Below are 20,800 nucleotides of genomic sequence, written 5' to 3'. Positions count from 1 at the left end.
AAAATGAGTACGTTTTATGTTAAACACACAAAACATTCCTTCCACTCTACTCACAGTTGGTAATCCTTTACCTGGATCTCTGTGACCACTGCAGGTTATCACATGTCAAGGCATGCATCGACCAGCTGGAGAAAGTCCCAAAACCAGAAATAAGAGTGAACTTCCAAAAAAAGTGATCTAGCATAAGACTTTGCAAGAACCAGGCTTGCTTAATCCAGGAGAGGGAAGACTAGGAGGAGATTTGATAACAGTTTTCAAATTTTCAGAAAGATTCTTTGTGAAAGAAGATAATGACGTGCTTTCCATAACCTCTGAAAAAGAGAAAAGATTGCAATAAGAGAGAATTAGGTTAGAGGTGAGAGAAATATTTCAGTGTGAAAGGCCAACTAAGCAATGAGTAACAGACCTACAGAGATTTTTCCTGCTTGTTAGAAATTTTAAGGAGGAGTAAGCCAAACAACAGTGAGGATTGGTTTTCTGTATCAATCCTGCTTTGGAGCACACTTTTGAATTAGTGGATCTCATAAATACTTCACAGAAAGTATTATTATCAAATCTTACACAACTTTCTACCCTTGCTCTATTGCATAGACTGTGGTGCTAAACATATATCTCTATTAAGGGCATTATAATGTAAGTCAAATATGAAAACTGAAAGTAAAATGATTGCCATAAAAAAGGATTCAAGATCCCTTTAACTAGGCAGCATGCTAGTGACTACAGCAGAGAAATAGAAACTGGAGATATATATGCTTTTCACAGATTTTTCACAGTAGACCTCTACTTTCTGTCCAAATATTTCACTGTTCCAAAAAGATCAGAGTTTAATTATTAATTACACCCACAAAATGTGAATGCCTTTGTGACTAGTCCATATTGCATTGGCTTCTAAGGTTACTACATGCTCAACAGTTTTCTGTTTCTTCACATTAAAAAGTAAATAAAATAAAATCAGTTCCTGTATCCTGCAGCTCTTAGCTCTGACATGTCCATTATTTCAGAAATATTGATTCTTATCAGTTTCTTTCCCATTCTGAATTTTGCAGTAGATCATTGTTTATGTAATACTGTTGATGATATTTGCATCATACCAGCATGATTATGCACAAAACTATAGCCTTAATATATGTATCAGCATACCATATGGAGGCAAATCCTTTAAGCAGTCTGGTTGATACTCCTCTAAGTTTCTCAGAGAGCTGAAATAATGAAAATTATATCTTGGGCCATTAAGAGGCAGGTGGTTCCCTGCCTCACTGACATAACTAGATCCAAACATTCTCTACTTTGTTGTAGACTCCAAGTCTTTGTCACTTACTACCTTAATGTTTGTGAGAGGAATAACATAGGGATGTTTAATTAAGCCTGTGATGTCCTTCATCTCCAGCTCTTTATAGTGCTTTAATAGCACAGGTGCACTGTTAAACAGACCTCTCCATCTGGGTGGAGAAGTACCACCAAGGCAAACAGAAATTCTGCACACAAAGCTGGGGAGGACCAAGTCCAAGAACAGTGAGAAGGCAATGTGTTGAGCTTACCCTCACTACTCAGAATAGGTCTGAAAGTCCTTCTCTTTCATAAAACACTTTTCCTATTCTTGAAAATAATGGGGATAGCAAAGCATAACTGCTGTTAAAAGCAGCTAACATCTTACCTGTCCCTGTTGCTGTGCACTCATAAAACTCACAAGTCATTCACACAACTTTGCTCACATTGGTAGATGTATACTAGAAAAAGCGTTCACAAGATCACACTTGTCAGTATGGATTCTTGTACTTAGAACAAATCTATACATCTTTTCTAATATAAGTGAGCTACTAGGGACTCATTTTCCCCTCATAATATGTAGCACTATGAGAAAAGAATATTTTAGAAAGTTTATTTACTTCATTGGCAGGATTTCTCCAAAATCAGTGTCATCCAAAGTAATATTCGAGAGAGGTTTTAAAGTTATTTTTAAAAATAAATACACATACTCTGACAGGAAAGAAAAAGCTTGTGCTAAGCTGTACAAAACCACAACCTACTGCTGCTCTGATCATTATTCCCTGTTCTCAGTTACTGGACCACATGCCAACGCAGCTAAGACGACAGAGTCCAGGAATAATTGTGTTGGAGCTTTAGAGCTGTCTCTGGGTCTGTCACATCGTTAGACTGCCCCTGTGCTGCTTGTCTTCCTCGTCCTCCTGAATGCCATTTCCTTCCCTTCCCTTCCCTTCCCTTCCCTTCCCTTCCCTTCCCTTCCCTTCCCTTCCCTTCCCTTCCCTTCCCTTCCTTTCCCACATTTTTTCCTATAATTTGTCTCTTTTTTACCCATTCATGAATAAAATTCCACTTAAACCCAATATACATTCTGCTATACACAAGGTGTATATAGCAGACCTTCAAGCTGTGAGCGCAGGTTCTGCTCAGGTGGGCAGATGGATTTAAGAAGCACACGTCTGCTGGCCTTGGAAATGCACACCTGGAGCCTTTCTGCTGAAACGCAGCCTGCACACAGCCAGCCTGCTTGGTTTTCAGTCTGAAGCCTTCACAAATACATACCACACCCTGTTGACTACCCAAGTACCTATTATTTCCTATTATAAATAAGATGTTCTTTTTTTTCTAACTAGATCCTGGCTCAACCTGGAAAACTCAGACATGGCTTCAGATTTCATGTGCCCTGTTCAGCTCAGGAAAGTTTAGTCTGCTCTCTGGAAGAAACTTAAGGATATCCAGAGTTGGATTTGGTTTGAATTTTGTCTTCTGCCACTGAGATAAAAATGGAACTGTGAGTTTTTAGGGGGTGCCTGTGTCTACAGTGCTCAGACAGAAAGCTCCTGAGGGTGTCCAAAATATCCCGTGTGCTTCCACACCAAAGGTGTTCAGGTCACTCCCAGCATATCTAGCTGTAGATCCTATGGGTATGCCCAAAGAAAAACCTGGGCCACAGGTTTTGTGGCGTGCAATAAGTCATCTGTCACTCAGCCTCCTATTTTTCCATACTACGCAGATGTTATGAGCCTACCATGCAACCCTACATAAGACACAGGGTCTCATAGCAAACAGCAGGGGAGGAGGGGAAGAAACCAGGGTCACGGGCAGATGCAGACCCCATGGTTGTCAGCCCTCCCCAGTGGTTCCCAAGTGCTGACATTGTCTGAACTTGCAAATAGAGGTTGCACCTTTGCATGGAGGAAGGATAAGGTGGCACAGAGATGCTCATTGGACCCCTTACTAGGCAAACTGTGGAGATGCCACCACTGCCAGCCCAGCCACTGAGTGCCTGCAAGCCTGATGGTGAGCGCAGGCCTGGGTACAGCACGAGGGTCCCTGGAGCAGCAGTGATGCAGCCCTTGCAGCTGCAGGGCACGCCTCAGAGACACAGTCAGGGATGTAACCTCCCCTCACAGGGGGCTTTCAGCACCCCTCAGAGGGTGCTGCAAGATGTGGGAGGATGGACAGTCAGGGCAGTTAGCCTTGATGACGCCTTCAACAGTGCTGCCAGGCATTGAGCTTTGAGGTCCAGCTATCATGCCAACTATCTCAATCACCCCATTTGTAAACCAGTATTACAACATCCTGTATAAATAAGGGCTTGTCAGCAAGAATAAGATCCTTTAGAGCAAAGCTGCAGCTAGCATTTGCACATTGTGCTGCAAGCAAGGTGCTGGGCCTCCCTCTCCTGCTGTCCTTGTGTAGTGCCTTGTCAAAATTGTCATTGCTGCCCCACTGGGAATACAGGCACTGTGTACCAAAGAGGAGAAAGAAACCCCAGATAGGCGGGAAGGAGCAAGGAGAAGGTCTAACCTGGCTTCCTACCCTCTTGGCCTCAGTTTTGATCCATGGATCACAATGTGATGTGATTGGTGATCCATGGAGCTAAGGAACCAGCCCACATTCTTCTTTATTTGGACACAGGACACATGCAGAAGATCAAAGAGGATGTATTACATCTTTTGCAAGCTCCACTCAAGTAGCTCCACACCACCCATGGCCAGCTTGTGTTTCACAAGCACAGACTTTCTCCAGTGACAAGAAACATTTATACCATAAGTTCCTCAAGGCCTAGTTTTTGCACTGAGAACAAGACTGTGCCTTTTTAGGAATGCCAGAAACGCTATGTATGCATTGATAGATTGAAAAATAGCAACAAATTGCCTTCTCAAAAATATTAAAAATGCACATTAGGAACCGTTATGAAAAGACACTAATATTGCACAGTACAGATGACATTCTTATCACCAGAACGTCCTGACCCGAATCTATCTCTATTCAGTACTTTCAAGAAGACGGAGTAATCTCTGGGGACTTCACTGAGCACAAAGAGGAAAAGTGATGTGTCCACAGTAGGTAAAACGGTGATTCAGAAACGTCCTTCCTCAACCCATTACTATACCTGTTAAGCAATATTTCTTCACTGTATTAACAGGCTAAGAGATCATGAGAATTAATCACTGTGATTAATTGTGTATATCAATAAAATGTATAAGACAGATTGTGTTTATTACATCTGGGGTTGGGGAGAAACCATACATTGCATCGAATGACCGAGTCAGTTCTGCTGCAAACGCATTTCTTGCTGCTCAGCTATAAATAGTGCTCACAACACATGTGAAAAGGATCATGCTCCATTCCGAGGTGGGAAATCACTGAAGAAAACTGTTCTGGTAAACAAGCCCTTCCTGATGGCTGTCTGAATAATTGGCAGCGAGCGCAGCTCCTGGATCGTTCTGCTGACAAAAACTGCCTCGCTCCTCCCTGCTACTAAAGCAACGCTGCGTATCAGGGAAGTCTGAGACCACTAATACGGAAACTGAGGAGTCTTGGTGCTGGCCTTAGAAAAACCCAGCCAAAACTGCACTCTTTAGCAAACCATCTCCCGGGTACGGCTTAGGTGTTCACTGCAGCTCCCACCTCAGCTGTGGATACCACCATCTCCCAGCCAGCTCTCACCACAGGCTCAACGGCGGCTCAGCCCCGCAGGGCAGACACAACAGACGTGTTTTGCCAAGTTAGAGATTCTCAAGGACAACAATTTCACAGCCTCCATGCAGCCTCTTTCAGTGCTCCTTAGAAAGGCTTTTCTTGTATCTCACTGGAGTCTTCTCTGCTACAGCTTAAGCACATGTTTTGCTGTACTCTCCACCAAGACTATGGAGAACAAACTATCCTCCTTTCCACACTTTCCAGTTTACTTTTGAACATCCTAAACAAGGTCACTATACCTGCTAACAATATTTCACACAGTTCAAGACTGTTAAGTGTTCATATATCATCCTGTTCCAGAAAGTACATGGGATGCAGCAGGACTGCTGCATTTAATCAGTTGATGGAAAGTATGTTTAAGGGATCACACATCTCTGCTCTGTTCAGCAGTGTCACGCAGCATCTTCAGAACCTGCGTCGCACAGCATTTAATGCTCTATTTTCCCCCTTCACCAATCTCATGGACAGTGCTAACCACAGCTGTGTCCCATGTCCCATGAAGTACCCCTGCCAGGGAGCCTGGGAATTCTTTCCACTTCATGCATTAAGCCATATTTACATGAGCATAAAATATGCCAGCTGACTTTGCTGTTAGTAAACATACCATGCAACTGATAGAAATATTGTTTGTCAGATATATTTAGGCTGCAAACACAATGGGGCGTATTCATACCATCCCCCTTGACAGTTTGCACAAGTCACCCTTCAGAGGTGCCCACCCCTTTCCACCGACTCTATGAGGAACACAGGCTCCTAAATTTTGGTGCACCAGATTGTATCTCAGTCTGATATCTAAAGTAGACAGTGAGTCAATCTTGCATCAGCACCAACAAAGGTGGTTATCTCAGTATAGCACTTTTGGCCTATGCAATATTTGAGCAAGATCATGCACAACAAACCTCCCATAAGCGTTCAAGCTGGCAAAACTCAATGGCTCAAATACTTCCAAAAGAACCAGCCCAGTCCTGACTGAAATGAATTTGTTTTCAAATGTAAAAGTGAAAGCACAGGAAATATTTTGCAGTCTTCAGTCTAATAATTATGATGAGGCATCTAAAGCCAAAGACTTCATTTTGAGTCACGGGTCAGTATATACACCCTTTACATGGTTAATACCGAGTTTCACAGTATAGGCAACATGTTCCAAACTTCTTTGGAGATATCCAGATCTTCACACAGAGAATCTGTTTAGTTACCGTTGACATTTAGAATATGCTATTTGTTTTCCTTCTCCTTTACATTTGACAGTTACTGATTAAGAAAGGACTTTGATATAGCCCATGACATGCCTGAGGGTATTTTTAAAAAGCAGTTTGGGGGAAGAGGAAGAGAATGAACACATGAAAATAAAGCCTGATCTAAATTAGTAAATTACATGTTCCCAGATGTTTCCTTCTTGAGATCTCGCATAGAGCAACTGCATCAGGACACCTGTAGTTTAAGGTTTTCAGTTGTCGCTAAATTTTTCCTTCTTTTTCATAAGCTGATCTCATATTTTCCAGAGTGATGTTGTTTTCACTTCACATCGTCTGTACAAACAAATAAAGTATTCCCTCCCCCACAAACACAAGCACATGCACACACATACTCCTCTCTTTGGTCTGCGCACAGTAGCTTGGCACCAAAAAGATATGTGATTAAGTTTTAACAAGTGTCAAAGCCAAGTGGCTCACAGACACTTACCTGGAGATCAGAATGTGGTTTAGGTGCTTTCTGAAATTCAAATTAGCAAGTGTCATTCTTCCTGCCTTCTACCACACTTCAGGGAATGTTTGATCTGCAGAGAGAGAATAAGACACAGAAAATGAGCAAGAGAGAAACCCCCAGGATCCAGGGGCTCAGACTTCCCACTCCCAAGCACTGCCGCTGTCTCTGGGAGCATGTGAATAATCAAGGTTACGCTTGCTTTCATGGCCATATTGCAGGGCACTAATGTAGTGTACTGTAGAACCGATTCCCTCATAAATATTTAGGTCAAGGATTTCAGCATAGAGCATCAGTACAATTAACAATTCAAAATGCTACCACTGAAAGTTATTTTTGACACCATCAGCTGGAAGTGAGCAGACATGCCTTTGTTAAGTTACGATGTAGTCTATCATTTGTAATACAATATCAATGCAAAAACAATTCCTCAGAGCATTGATCAGAAATTTCATAATCTTTTTTTGTTCGCTAAAGTACACATTTTACAAAGGCTGTCATGGTCTCATGTTACTGCCATGTTGCTCAGAAATAAAAGAAAGACATTGCAAGGGAAGGAAGGAGATCTAACATCTGATGACCTACATGGGTTCTTTATTGTTAAAAATGCTAAATTTAGGTAGTTTCTGTATAGGAAAAAAATGAAATAGATTGCTATACAGAACATGTATATTGTATACATCAAATTCAATATGAATTTTACACTACACATAGTGGTCAGAATTAACACATCAGTGTTACCTACATCTACCCCTCATACCTCTCTAATATACTAACACAAGTGCTTGAAAAAATACACCAACAACCACAAACACAAAAAGAGTTCCAATAGCAGATTGCAGTGTATGAGCAAGAGTGACCTCCCTTTTTTTTTTTTAAACTGAAAATTATTAAGTCCAGTGAACTGTAAGGACCTGCATCCCTTGTCCACCTGAGTATCCCATTAAGCTGCAGCTGACATATTGCAAAGGGAAAAAAAGATAAAATGAAAAAGAAACCAAGTGTCAGGAAAAAAGGAACTATCCAAGAAGCAAGTTTTTCCCCTTGCTTGTGCTCAGTCAGTCCTGTACCATCAGTCTTCTTCTACCTTCGCAGCTTCTATGTTTGCACGCCCAAAGCTGAACAGCCCATCCTCCAACCTCACACTGAGCTGGGGGCTGAGTTTTAACCAGACTGCATACACTGATATTTTGTCCATTTACACACATTTTAAATACTGACTCCCTTCTCCTGCCGCAGGACACAAAAAAAGAGACATCTAGTTTTATACTTAATCTTCTAGTTTTATACTGACTTGTTGAACTTGGGATTAATCCTTTCCTGGATATTGATGTAATTTTGGATATTGATATAAGCAATGTAAAAAGTACAGGGGCAGGGTAAGAAAAACTTGTAAGATCAAGGCACCATGAAATCTTTATATTTTCTGTGTGTTTTTCCTGTAGTTCCCCCTTCACTTTCAATCCCTTACCAAATTGCACAAGGACCTGCTACACCGAGTCCTTGCAGAGAAGGCAGTGGTGCAGGCATGCAACATGCACCTGGCGCATAGAAGAGGAACCCCTTCACAGTGACTTTTCCAAGGTGAGAGATGGACTAAATGCAGCCCTGTCAGAGCACGCCCTTGACTGCATCTAATTCTCAAGTGACCTGTTTTCCTACTCACTGAGCAGGACAAGGCAAGGACAAAGGGAAATTAATACATTTGAAACCATATATGCCTCTCGTTGATAAGAGCCCACTTATATGTATAGAAGAGGTACAATTGCTAAGTCTTATTAACAAAGAATCAGACTACCCCACCCTGTGACTTGCTAATCAGTTTTATATGTACCTATGAGTACAGGCTGTGCTGTGTACCTGAAAATCTTTGCAATGATCCTCTAACTTGTCTTTGAGTGCTGCTGATTTTAATGTGGCTATTTTTTGTAGGCAGCAGGTAAGATCTGTGTGCTTTCTGAAAATGAAAGAGGATTTAAAAGGATGAAGGGTCCAGATCTGAAGACATTCTTTTGACTCTATTTTTCTGTCCTTTGGCTTGCTCGACAATCTATTCTTTTAGACTGATGCAATCAGTTCAGAAAAGGTATCATAGCAGCAAGCTTGAATTGCAGTGTAAAAAGCAACAAAGAAATCACTCTGTTCACCTTGTCCTAACGATTTTTTCCAAATATATATTGTCCTGGTTTCGGCTGGGATAGAGTTAATTTTCTTCCTAGTAGCTGGTATCGTGCTGTGTTTTGGATTCAGTAGGAGAGTAATGTTGATAACACACTGATGTTTTAGTTGTTGCTAAGTAGGGCTTACACTAAGTCAAGGACTTTTCAGCTTCTCATGCTCTACCGACTGAGAAGGCTGGATATGCACAAGAAGCTGGGAGGGGACATGGCTGGAACAGCTGACCCCAACTGGCCAAAGGGCTATTCCATACCATATCATGTCATGCTCAGTATATAAACTAAGGGAAAGCTGGCTGGGGGGGCCGCTGCTCAGGGACTGGCTGGGCATTGGTCAGCAGGTGGTGAGCAATTACATTGTGCATCACTTGTTTTGTATATTCTTTTATCGTTGTTATTAATATTATTGTTGTTGTTATTGTTATTCTTATTTTTTTCCCTTCCTTTTCTGTCCTATTAAAGTGTCTTTATCTCAAGCCACAAATCTTACTTCCCCCCCCAGTTCTCTCCCCCATCCCACTGAGGGGGGGGAAGTGAGCGAATGGCTGTGTGGTGTTTAGCTGCCTGCCAGGTTAAACCACAACAATATATACACACATACATAAATGCCTTTATTTATAGCTCTGTTGAACTGTAGAAGTGAAGAAAAAGAAAAGCATTGAATAATTCATCAAATTTTCTTCCTTTATCACTCAGGTCCAATTTTCCCACATAAACATATACAACCAAACTGAATTCTATCAAATTATTAATATTAAACATGCAACTGCAGGATTTTATCCCAAAGAAAAAAAAAAAAAGCCTTGCTAGTCAGCATTGGTAGGGTTTCTATGACTTCAGGTAGAGACAGGCATCTAGATCTGAACCAGCCATCCTCATGTCTGTGCATAGTCAATGTAGATGACGGAGTCCAGGGACTAAGACATCTCATCCTAAGCAGAGATCTAAAACAACCCATCTGAATACATTACAAAAGTATCTACTTCTCCCACTGATAATAAGAGGAGCCCAGAATAACTAGCTCAGGTATAGACATCTATCCCACAGATGTTTAAAGTCATGAGAGATTAAACATTCATTGTGTCCAGTCTCTGACAAACCTTAAACAAACCAACCTATGCAAGTTGAATTATGACTACAGGAACTGTGTCACACAAATACATATCAATATCCCAAAATATTCCAAATATACTGTTACCTTCAAGTCACTGCAGGTAACTCCAATTAAAATGTGCTCTCCAGGAATACCTAACCAGATCCGTTGCAGAGTTTATATGTCTATAAAACATCCTCCTATGGCAGCAGAGCTTTGACTTGACTTTAGTGAAACTGGGCCTTATGCAGAGAATATTCTTTCTATAGTGTTTATTAACTTAGCTTGCAAGGCTGTGTTTAGAGGGATGTTAAGCATTAACTAGTATGTTCTCTATTTGTGGATTATGTGTGTAATTCCCCACACTGAAAGATGAGTATATATATCTAAAAATAAAGCTCCATACACAGTTTCCCAGTAGACAATTGCTTACTCATTTAAAATGTATGTTTACTTAAAATTTCGCTCCCTGGGATGGCCTTATGAAATATACATTTCATTTTAGCAGGGGTTCCCAAAGGAGTCAGCTGCCAGGCAGCCTTTTTCTAGCTCCTTCAGTACAAACAATGTAAAGCAGGACACTAAATCTTCAATAGCAGGCAACACTCAGGAATTAGAGTTTCAGCTCAGTTTCTGCTGACAGTGCCTGAGGTGCACCTGGATCTGAGCAATTCTGTTAGCACACTGGATAATTCATTCCCAGCAATTTGTTACCTGACATTAATTTCCTACAAAACCATGATATCTAAACATGCTCCACATAAAATCATTTTTAGGAAGGTCAGGGGCTAATAGGAAATGAATGACTAAGTGAAATTTCCCTAGTTATGCATGTTTTCAGTATTTTTGCATCCCAAACTCCTGCTAGATCCTCCCAGAGTAATTTTAGCTGCTTTTGTATTAGGCAATGGAGATATTAATTCTCCCAGCTGGAAATCTACCTTAAATTTTGTCCCACATTTTGAAAACATGAAGAAAGAAGAAAAAACAAAGTTAAAATAAAGTGTGGCGTCACCCTATTGCATAGTCTCTAACAAACTACCAGTGAATTCAGCCAAAAGACTTAATACTATATATCACATCAAACATGGTTACACAGACCATCTCCATTGTTAGTCATTGTCAAATAATATCTATATACCAATGAAAGGATATGTTTACGAAGAAACGTTTACTGCAGAAGTTCATCATGTTTTGAATGAGTATAATGTTTTAGTGTATATTTCAAATCCTTCAAAATCAATGTCACAACCAGTCAAAACAATAAAACTACATTACAAGGTTTTGGCTGAGGAAAAGACAGGGAAATAGTAGCATACAGCTTGGCAGGAGTCCTGAAGACATTTATATGAGGAGTCATTTAAAACTAAATCAAAAGGGGTTCAGGCACCATTGGCTACAAGTAATACCAGCCAGAAAAACTAACCTCTATGAAATGATACTGAAAAAAGCTTTTAAAATGTACTGTTTTGCATCAAAGCCTTTCACCAAGTAAATGTCTGGAAAGAGTTTGACTGAACTGACAGACAGATCTGTTCCTCTCACTCAGCAAATATAAATCAAGATGAAACTATAGATGGTTTTATAGAGGAAAATTGAGGTACACTCCAGAGACAACTATGGTTTCTAGTAAGGAAAGAAAGATATTTAACTTTGAAGGAAAAAAGCTATGAAAACAAACAGTTGGAGAATATAAAAGGTGAGAAACTCTCCTCAGAGCTTTTATCCAGCAACTAATAGCAAAGGTGAGTGGCATTCGCTACAGGGAAAGTGGAAAGTGGGCTGCTCACATATTATTAAATGCAGGATCGGGTCCTGCTCAATCCTTCAGCACTGTCAGATTTGCTGCATAGCCATCTCTATCAAAATGCATTGAAACTGTAGGATAAGAAAACATAGCATATTTTTAGACTTTTCTACAATAGGTCAGGGCTCATAACAAGGGAAATATTAAAAATAAAAAGAAATTTAAAGGGGGTAGGTTAGAAATGGGATAGGAAAACAGGTAAGAAAGAAAATGGTTAAAATCTTTCACTCAACTGTAAGCAAAGTAATTTTTTTAAAGAATTGCAAACTCTGGCTCTTTGTAGTCTAAATAAGCTATTTACAGAAACCCTAGAGTTCAGGACAATTTGACATGTAAAGAGGAAATGAGCTATTAGTTTTGAAAGAGAACATCAAATCCAACAGGCAACATGGTCCATCATGAGAAAGTTACATGAGAATCATTTTACAGATTTGAAAGGTTGAACACTGATACACACTTTTGGTTTAAATCATTATAAGAAACTTTCTGGCTCTTTTACAAAACAGAGAGCTGAAGCAATACTAGCCCCCAGCCTCACCACATGTCATATTCCATTTCCTGCAGAGATAGAGAGTAATATTAACTATGCAACTTTAGGCTAAGAAAGGAAACAATCCTTCAAGCTTCACCAGTGAGGTGGGTAGATATCATACTAGCCTTCCCCAAGGTGACAGCTATCAGCAGTCACATCTGTCCCCAGGATAGCACACAGAAAAATCCATCTGTCTCCCAATCAGATTATTTATCACCTCAGTAAAAAGATAAAGAGATTTTGTTAGCAGAATTGTTACCCTCCCAACTGAAAAAGGATTTACAAGACTGAACTGTAGTTGTTTCCTAAATATAGACACTCGTTCCTTACAATTGTATTGCTAGCGTCTAGGTAACTTACATGAAAACATTTATTTCCCCTTAGCTGCAACCAGTCCGTTTTTTTTTCTCTACTGAGGCCGCTGTCTGACAGTATTGAGGTGATGTGGTCATCAGAAAAAAGAGGCCCTAGCTTCTGTTCCCCTTCCTTGGCCCTTATTTCCAGCTCCATGCTACCCCAGGCTGCGCAAATGCTAACAGCACTTATTTTCCCAAAGTATCAGCTCTTCAATGCAATTTATCAAGCAGCCGCAGCAGGTCGGAGGGTGCTAACGTGACCGGTGGGAGGAAGGGGGAGGCAGTCGGGGCAGGGTTACTCTCTCTGGCAGCCGCCGTGGTTCAAATGCCCCACAAACCACAGCTGCTCGCCGTAACACCTCAGTTCAGTTCGATGACACTATCCCATAGGAGGCCTAAATAATCAGAGACCTGAGATTTACAGTTGCATACACTAATTGCTTTGTAAAAACACAGGTAACAAAAGCTGCCACAACAATTCCTTTGTAAGTGTACTAGATTTATGACTAAAATTTAATTGAAAGAGCAGACAATGGAAAAAGTGTCAAAAGAACTAAGCCTATACCTTTACTAAATAAACATGTACGTATCTACTGTAACTATGTATCTACTGCTTACTAAAACTACCATGGAACTATTATGCTGTCTCTTATATTAAAAAAAATAATCTGCACTGCTAGCACTTCTGCTTATCTTAATAGATGTATAAACACCTAAATTAAACTTGTCCGTTAAATCACTGATAAAAAGAAAAAAAGCTTCTGCTATTAAGCTTTACCCCTATTAAGTTTTGCTGGATTGCTGTCCTCTTCATTACTGTTGTCTCTCAAAATATCACCTTCACTTCAGCTGTAAATAGCCCAGGAAAATAGTTCAAACCTTAAAGGGAAACTTCCAAAGAAAAGGTTTTTTCCCCTCATAGCTGAGACCTTTCCCAAGGGAACAGGCCACTTTTGGAGGTGTTAGTGCTTCATGTTTGTAGCAATGGAAAAAAAGTATATAGAAATAATGGGTTGGCTGAGTATATTATGAAAGGATCGCTCCTATTAGGGGATTCAGGGCAAATAAGAGCCAAGATAAAACAAAGTTATGGTGGAAAGCTTGGAGAATTTGTACTAGTTTCAATATCTTTGCTTCTATCTTCTAAATTGCCAATTGTCAAATGTCATTACTGGTCAGGCTGTTAGCTGCTTATTTGATTACAGTGTAGCCCCCTTTCTGGAGCGTGAGTGTGTCCGTGTGTAAAATCATAAAATGTGCTTGTGCAGGTGCAAAAGCTCAGGAAAGCATGAAGCTGATAATTAAAGATATTTCGTTGCCTTTTTAATACATAGATACATCTACAACAAAACACAGAAATACTAAGCAAGCTGTTCGCTTCTATTTGTCCTTAAAGAATTTGCGTCTGCATGTACTTCAGTAGTTGCCAAGAGTTCTTGCACAGTTTTAATACAAATTTATCATGAAGCATACCAAATGAACCACAAGTTATTTAAGAAAATGAAATAAGGAAACTTTTGAGGTTTTAGCAGGAAAACAGACTGGAGTGAGAGTAGTCTGATGTAAATGAATAGACGGCTTCAATGAAAATGAAAGAGAAGAAAACTCCCTCCTGGGGTTCATTATGCCTCTTGAGCTGTTGGTAGTAAAGTTAATTTTTAAATGCTTTGAGGTGATTAAGAACTCAGGCATCACTCTAAATGTAAATAAGTCCTGTTTCATTTCCTTTCAGTTAACTGATTGCAGCAGTCACCAGCTACTTAGCTTGCTGATGTATTTGAGATCCATAGTCTAGTTCATAATTAACCCTCTTCACATGAAGTGAAAACTCTAGCAAGCCTGAATTTGAATGTATATAACCAGGATCAGACATACTCGAGAAAAATAATGTTTCTATTTGTAAATAATGAGGGCACTATTTGAAGCAAAAGTATCACAGAATGAATATCAACATTTAAATGAAAAGTTTGCTTCCACCCACACTGAATGCAGCTTAAAAACACAACCAAAATAGATGCAGTTTAGAAACTTCAGCTTAAATAGATGAATTATTTATAGTAAAATTTGGAAAACCATTACAGCTGGACCTCTTCTTCCCCACCAGGTCTAGTCAACAGAAAATGTCAATAATCTGTATATGAATATCACATACAAATTAAAAACATCAGATCATAATCCATTCTTGTAATGCATATATACAAGCAATTAAGATTTAACAGCAATAAACTTGTTCAAGGCAGTGACTGGGACCTGTGAAATCTGTATTCTCATTCCAAACCTCTCTCAAGATTTTTTCATGGCTAGGCAAATGTTTCAAAAGTGACTAATGCTGTGCACCAGTTTGTAATTACCCAACCCAGGACATGCTAAACCGTAAACTATCAAAATATCTCCACTGCATACTGAAATACTGAGGCAACCAACACTCACCTCTGAAAATGCTGGGTTTAAAGTTCTCTACACTTACAAGAGAACAACTACATCTCTCTTTCTTAGAAGACTGAGGCTAAATTCATTCACAGTTCTGAAATATTTTAGCAATCCATTTGTAGTAGAGGTTCTTCGCATCTGTCGTACTTCAACCTTGATCATTCTTGTGATATAAGCTAAAAAAAGCATGGCAATAAGAGCTGAATTCAGGACTTCTACACTCCCAGACTTACAAATGAAGTGAAATGACAGTTAAACAGCACTTTTATTTCCTCACACATGTCAGTCTGTCAGGGATTCCCCACATCCCACCAGGTAGATGGAGATTGCCATTTGGTCCAAAGATCAGCTTTTTTAATTTCAGCCCGAGGGTGGTTGGTACCAAAACCAAGAAGCTCCTAAGGGTGATATGCTGAACATCCTCCCTACTAAGAATCCCAAAGGTACCTGGTTACATTCCCCAGTATTTGCAGTTCTGATACGATGGCAGGAGAAGATGCAGTTTCTCAAGAAATTAGGTTTAAACCAATCAGAGATTTGTGAACCTACACCTCTGTTTCCAGCTCCTCCAAGGAAACAATAGGCAGCTAATGCCACAGACAGAAAATCTGTGCATCCTGTGCTCCAGTAACTTGTCCTAGCTAATAGGAGCCACATCAGTTGTTTCAAGACCATTGAAGGTGACATCCTATATGTACGTACTTCACTGCAATGCTGGTATATTCAGATTGGATATTAGGAAGAAGTTCTTCACTGAGAGGGTGGTCAAGCACTGGAACAAGCTCCCCAGGGAAGTGGTCATGGTTCCAAGCCTGTTGGTGTTCAAGAAGCATTTGGACAGCGCTCTCAGATATATGGTTTAACTTTCAGCTTGCCCTGTGTGGAGTCAGGAGTTGGACTCAATGATCCTCGTGGGTCCCTTCCAACTCAGGATATTCTATGATGCTATGATTCTAAAAAGAGCAAAGGTATAGGCTTTATTAGCTATACAGGAATCCAACACAAAAGATGCAACGTCCCCATTGTTAAAGTATTAGTCCAAAGCCCAGGAACCTTGGGTTCAGCTCCAAGCCCCAAACTCTTGTCGTGAAACATTTTTCTCACCTGGTGTCAAGTTTCTTTATGACCCACAAAGGCACCTGACGTTTGTCAAAAGATTCTGTAAATACTGCAAACATTTCAAGGCAAGGGGCATCCTGCAGAGAAGTCCATTTTCACATCTACATGCAAAGTCATTCATTTCACATGTTTAGTCAAACCAGATTTAAACTTACTTTTTTTTTTTTAACTTCATTTCCTTTTATTCACTTGAATACCAGAGGGATTGCAGGAGGAAAATGTACACAAAATAGATGTAAAGTTTTCATAGGACCCCTCTAAACCAAAAAGCCAAAAATATCTCACAGCTGTTGGGTACACCTCTGCCTTGCAGAGCAAGAGAGACTGTGCATCTAACCACAGCAGATCTAGAAGGAACAAAAAAGGAAAGTAAGATTCATCAGCTAGTGAACTAGCAAGAAACTGATAATTTCCAAATGAATAACAAAATGCTAAAGTCATTATAAATAAACTCTACAAAAATGCAGTTGCTCTTTTCTCAGCAGTGATATTTAACCCCAAGTGGCTAAAGTGGAAGAAAGAGAAATGTCCTGAACTGATCAAGATAAAGACTTCCTAAACCAGCTGGCAGTCTGAGCTTAGCTCAGCTCTGCACCAGCTAGAATCCTATTTCTGCTCCCAGATCATCACAAATCATTAGTAAATTTGCTGAAATAAAGTTGACTCCACTCATTTTGGAAACAAGGTCTTTCCAATGACTTTTGCTCCTAGTTTCCATTCTCACACTGAAAAAGTTTTACTCGGTGTTGTTTTCAGATTAAATATTTCATTACAGTTTTATCTTACAAACATCTTGAATACAAATGAACAGCTGGATTGCTAATGCTTTCCTTCCAGAAAAGACAGCACAATATATTTGCTAATACATAGCACAAGACAGCACAATAATATCTGGCTAATGAGTAAGTCTTTCACTACATTTTAACTCTTAGCTTTTACACAAGTTAACAGAAGAAGAGTTGCTTTTCCCTGCTCTTCTCCAATTTTTAAATCGAATTACAGCAAGTATTACTCATGTCTCGCTTTCTATACTTCACACTTGTAGCTGGAAAAAGATAGGGAGGTGAGAGAGGTTGATCTAGTCATTTATTAATGTCAGGAAGCTTCAGGTTAGATCTATTCAGTGGGGGAGAAACATTGTTATTGCTCTCAGTAAATTGAGGCAGGTCCCGTCAGTCTTGCAAACAAAAATTCTGCAGTTGTTCACATTTGCTAAATAAAGGTTCTCTGGTCAGCTGCCTGCTGACAGCCACTGAAAGACAGCAGCAAGAAACATTGTACATCCCTCGGGCACCCACAGGGAAAGCAATGTTGCCCCATAAGAAGGTTCACAGAATTTCCAAGTAGCAAACAAAAAGGCACAGAGAAATCACTAGAAAGCACATATTGAAGCAGGCGTCTGATTGTACAGTTATATACATATATTATTTATAAGGAGGAGCTGGCTGTAGCATCTCCAGCAGGCAAGGCCTTTTTTTTTCTTTACTTTTTTTTTTTCCATATTCTAAATATGGTTTACTTCAAAATTTATTTTAAAAATTATGTCAAGCTTTGAAAGTTAGGCTTGAATATTCCTGTACATGGATACGTGCATTCAACAGTTGTGAAGATGCAAATTAATCTATGATTATAACTAGAAATTAGTCTTTGAAAATAACTCTCAAAGCAAGGTAATACCTGCCGGACAGCACATTTCAATATTAATTTTTACAAGCACAGCAGCTACCTACTTCTATGTTTGAAACTCAGGCCCTCTGCACAGTACTTCAACCATCGCTGAAGAATTCTACATCAATGCCCTTATTTGAATCGCAGCCACATTATTAGCAGGTGGAAGTTCTCTCAAAGGCCACAACCGTAACAAGCCCGTAACATTACCAATTAATAAATGTGGGTTTAGAAAGGTAATTTCTGTTCTATCCTTCTCACCAGGGATGTGATAAAAACTCTCAGCAACTGTAGCACCCCATGAGAAGGTATGCAGGCAAAGTGCAGGTTATTTTGTTCCTTTTGTTCGTAATCTTTCATTGTGCTTCATTTTTGTGTGCTAAATGAGGACAGATTCTTTGCATGGAAGTTCCCCACACCTCACCTCTCCTTCACCCACCATAACACCCATCCCCACAGAGGACAGGTCACCTCCACTCTTATCCTCCCCTCTTGGGCCGCTCACTCACAGGCAAAAGGGAAGCTAAAAGTCTTCTCATCCCACTGACTGGTCATGGCAGAAGTATCAGAAATCCTCGCAGGCCTTTCTACCCATCCCGACGGTCAGCCAAAAGCAGAAGCAGCCAGGAAGCCACACGGCAGGTGGACGGGCACAAGAAAAGCGGGGTCCTCTCCATGCAGCGGAGCCAGTGACGGCGGTCCTGCAGCATGTGCGCTGCCTGGCCCTTACAGCTGAACGTCCAGCAGGACACAGCTACCTCCCGACTAGGAGCAGGAGACTTTCTCCTCACTACTCGCTAAAAGCAAACAGTCATCCCAAAAAGTGTGTTTATTTTAGCTTTTAGATTTTTAAAATAATCTCATCGTCTTTCATAGAGGTGAAAAAGAGGTCTAACCAGTTTTGAACATTTGCAAACGGCAACCAGTATGAAGTGTATAAAACCACAGTAAGTGCTGGCACCTTGGTGTAGTTGAATGAGAGGTTCTTTCACAATACTTAGGCATGGATTACAGTTTTCTTCATTGTACCACTTCATTAATGCAACTTTTCCCATGCCTTACCTGTCTGGGATAATAACAAGTGCTTCTTCAGAGGAGTACTGCGGAAATTAATATTGAAATGCATACAGCACCACAAACAGTAAGTGTAATGTCCCATTAGCAGGACAGAAGTGCACAGGTTTGATGCGGTGCCCAAGTCTGGCTTCCCCAAGTGGAACTCTGGAGGAGGCTCAGCCTCAGCAACCTGAAGTGCAGAGCATTAGCGGGTGCTCAGCATCTCTCAGAGTATGAGCAAGACTGAGCAGTCCCAGCCCACGCTGACAGTCTGAGTGAAGATTTTCACATCTTATTCTCAAAGCTTTTCAAACTCTGATCCTAACAGAGGTCCTAGGAGACTTTTTAATTTTCATACTTTTCAAACTCAATTTAATTTAGTTGCCCCTCTCTCTCAAATCAAGTCAAAGACTTAGAGGGATTTGAGGAGAAATACAATCTTCTTTCATTAAAAGCAGGGTCTTATCACAGATCTTCATGATTTGTATTGTCCTGGTAATAGGGGAGATCAGGTAACTGGGAGTGTTTATTTTCTATGAGGCAATTAAGGTTGAGAGATATGATTGTAATTCTATGTACTTACTTGCAAAACTATGTACTCACTTACACCTGGGCTGGGCCTGGTCACTCTGGCACCAGTTCCCAAAGTTATTTGTGTGTGCACATATCAAGGGCTTTGCGAGGTCAGAGAAAGACCATTCAATTGAGACTTGAAAACTCTTGTCAGCGTAAACAAAATTCTTATCAATTTGAGGGAAATATTGATTTTTATATCACATTTGTCTTTTCCCAGCAAATCTACAAAGATGTAGCACAGAAAACTCATGATTACATTTGAACTGCTCTTTTCCGCAATTTAGAAAGATGTCCACTTTTAAGGTTTTTTTCTGATGTTAAATAATTATTCACCTGAATTCATAGCCCTTTTTATCCTTGATCATGCTGTCCCCCAGATCTGAACACCCAAACAATTCTGGATTGGGGTGTAATCAATTCTTACCACTCAAGATTACCAGGCATACTTTTTTCCACAGGTTAAGGAAATGCACCACTTCTAGCCACTGACAAAATACTACAGCCTGTTTTAATATGTCCTGAGTAAAAAAAACCAAAACACAAACTTACAAGACAGAGAGACGGTTGCCTGGGCAAGGCTATGACTTGCCAAGTAAGGACAGCCACAATTGCTGATTACAAAAATGCAGTTTTCCGTTGTGACTAAGGACAAGCCCTTCCAGTAAAATAAGATGTCAATTAGCATTTACTGTAGACCAAGAAGACTGGTTCTTAACCTTCCTCTGACACTAGAAAGAGCAGAGGATGCCCACGTTAGTCATATGATATATGGGTACTCAGTTAATCATCTAGCACAACCAGCCTCCTCAGGTAATCACCCAAAACCTGCTAATTATGAACAGAATAGATTATACTGCAAAACCCCATATTTTTAAACTTGTCTCCTGGGCAAGGTGATTTCTTCTCTTTTCTTATCCCTCAAGCAAAGCCTGAATGTAATAAACGACAGTGTTTTCTTACACCAGCTTGCTATTCTCAGCTACATCTAATCTCTCACAACTGTTCAGACTCATTAACCCTTAAAGTTAAAAATCCTGCAGAACAATACCTCTCTTAATTAACTTCACTGCTTGTAACCGAAATCATAAAACTAGGAAGAATTTGGTATGAAAGTTGCTTCTTTCATTTCACTTTCATTTATACTCCCTAAAATCTGATATAGATTGATCTATTTCTTTCCCAGTCAGTGGCCAGTTCCTGCTTACCTGAGTTCTCCCACTCTCAATAATTTGTACCTAAAGACCAGCCCAATGAAGCTGATCCCAGTGAAGACTCTGGTGACAAGAAGAAACAAAGCACCCTGAAGCATCT

At 40.1% G+C, this 20,800-nt stretch overlaps 1 long non-coding RNA gene across 14 annotated transcripts in view; it reads right to left on the bottom strand.

The window, feature by feature from the left end:
* LOC140648513 (uncharacterized) overlaps positions 1-20,800 on the bottom strand; it is a 230,908-nt gene that overhangs the window by 104,648 nt on the left and 105,460 nt on the right. For 12 of the 14 annotated variants that reach the window (XR_012041254.1, XR_012041259.1, XR_012041258.1 and 9 more), the window contains 2 exons: positions 6,655-6,748; positions 72-311 (listed from right to left, as the gene is read on the bottom strand). This is a non-coding gene — a long non-coding RNA (uncharacterized lncRNA). Of the gene's footprint in view, positions 1-71; positions 312-6,654; positions 6,749-15,070; positions 15,247-15,772; positions 16,024-20,800 lie in introns of all 14 variants that reach the window. The other 2 variants (XR_012041248.1, XR_012041247.1) reach the window with 2 other exon arrangements.

Source organism: Ciconia boyciana, chromosome 2 (genome assembly GCF_034638445.1).
Source record: "Ciconia boyciana chromosome 2, ASM3463844v1, whole genome shotgun sequence".
Classification (NCBI taxonomy): Eukaryota; Metazoa; Chordata; class Aves; order Ciconiiformes; family Ciconiidae; genus Ciconia; species Ciconia boyciana.
Note: the sequence above shows the minus strand (reverse complement) of the source record. Positions and strands in the feature narration are given on the sequence as shown.